This window comes from Xylocopa sonorina, unplaced genomic scaffold (assembly GCF_050948175.1).
Source record: "Xylocopa sonorina isolate GNS202 unplaced genomic scaffold, iyXylSono1_principal scaffold0051, whole genome shotgun sequence".
Classification (NCBI taxonomy): Eukaryota; Metazoa; Arthropoda; class Insecta; order Hymenoptera; family Apidae; genus Xylocopa; species Xylocopa sonorina.
The window spans coordinates 1,381,539-1,383,655 of record NW_027490122.1 but is presented as its reverse complement, the minus strand read 5'-3'; positions in this window follow the sequence as shown (position 1 = coordinate 1,383,655).

Here is a 2,117-nt window from a genome sequence, read left to right as displayed (position 1 = left end):
AAGTGTTATGTATTCCTCGTCTACACTTCAAATGAATGTAAATGCGACACTTCCTTGCAAGGAAATAGCGTTTGCAGATGTCTACGTATCGATGCAATAGATTTCAAATGCTTCTTAAAACGAGATATTGCATCTCATATCTACGTTTCATGATAAGATATAATATTCATTGCGAAGTGTTATGCATTCCTCGTCTACGATTCAAATGAAAGTAAATGCGACACTTCGTTGCAAGGAAATAGCGATTGCAGATGTCTACGTATCGTAGCAATAGAATTCATATGATCCTTAAAACGCGATATCGCATCTCATATCTATGTTTCAAGATAAGATATAATATTCATTGCGAAGTGTTATGCATTCCTCGTCTACGATTCAAATGAAAGTAAATGTGACACTTCGTTGCAAGGAAATAGCGATTGCAGATGTCTACGTATCGTAGCAATAGAGTTCTAATGCTTCTTAAAACGCGATATCGCATCTCATTTCTATGTTTCATGGTAAGATATAATATGATTTGCGAAGTGTTATGTATTCCTCGTCTACACTTCAAATGAATGTAAATGCAACCCTTCCTTACAAGGAAATAGCGTTTGCAGATGTCTACGTATCGAAGCAATAGAGTTCAAATGCTTCTTAAAACGAGATATTGCATCTCATATCTATGTTTCATGATAAGATATAATATTCTTTGCGAAGTGCTATGCATTCCTCCTCTACGATTCAAATGAATGTAAATGCGACACTTCCTTGCAAGGAAATAGCGTTTGCAGATGTCTGCGTATCGTAGCAATAGAGTTCTTATGATTCTTAAAACGCGATATCGCATCTCATTTCTGTTTCATGGTAAGGTATAATATGATTTGCGAAGTGTTATATATCCGTCGTCTACACTTCAAGTGAATGTAAATGCGACACTTTCTTGCAAGGAAATAGCATTTGCAGATGTCTACGTATCGTAGCAATGGATTTCTGCTGCTTCTTAAAACGCGATATCGCAACTCATTTCTATGTTTCATGGTAAGATATAATATGATTTGCGAAGTGTTATGTATTCCTAGTCTACACTTCAAATGAATGTAAATGCGACACTTCCTTGCAAGGAAATAGCGTTTGCAAATGTCTACCTATCGTAGCAGTATTGTTCTAATGCTTCTTAAAACGCGATATCGCATCTCATTTCTATGTTTCATGGTAAGACATAATATGATTTGCGAAGTGTCATGTATTCCTCGTCTACACTTCAAATGAATGTAAATGCGACACTTCCTTGCAAGGTAATAGCGTTTGCAAATGTCCGCCTATCGTAGCAATAGTGTTCTAATGCTTCTTAAAACGCGATATCGCATCTCATTTCTATGATTCATGGTAAGATGTAATATGATTTGCGAAGTGTTATGTATTCCTCCTCTACACTTCAAATGAATGTAAATGCGACACTTCCTTGCAAGGAAATAGCGTATGCAGATGTCTACGTATCGAAGCAATAGAGTTCAAATGCTCCTTAAAACGAGATATTGCATCTCATATCTATGTTTCATGATAAGATATAATATTCATTGCGATGTGTTATGCATTCCTCGTCTACACTTCAAATGAATGTGAATGCGACACTTCCTTGCAAGGAAATAGCGATTGCAGATGTCTACGTATCGTAGCAATAGAGTTCATATGATTCTTAAAACGCGATATCGCATCTCATTTCTATGTTTCATGGTAAGATATAACATGATTTGCGAAGTGTTACGTATTCCTAGTCTACTCTTCAAATGAATGTGAATGCGATACTTCCTCGCTAGGAAATAGCGTTTGCAGATGTCTAGGTATCGTAGCAATAGAGATCTAATGCCTCTTAAAACGCGATATCGCATCTCATTTCTATGTTTCATGGTAAGATACAATATGATTTGCGAAGTGTTATGTATTCCTCGTCTACACATCAAATGAATGTAAATACGACACTTCCTTGCAAGGAAATAGCGTTTGGGGATGTCTACGTATCGTTGCAATAGAGTTCTTATGATCCTTAAAACGCGATATCGCATCTCATTTCTATGTTTCATGGTAAGGTATAATATGATTTGCGAAGTGTTATGTATTCCTCGTCTACACTTCAA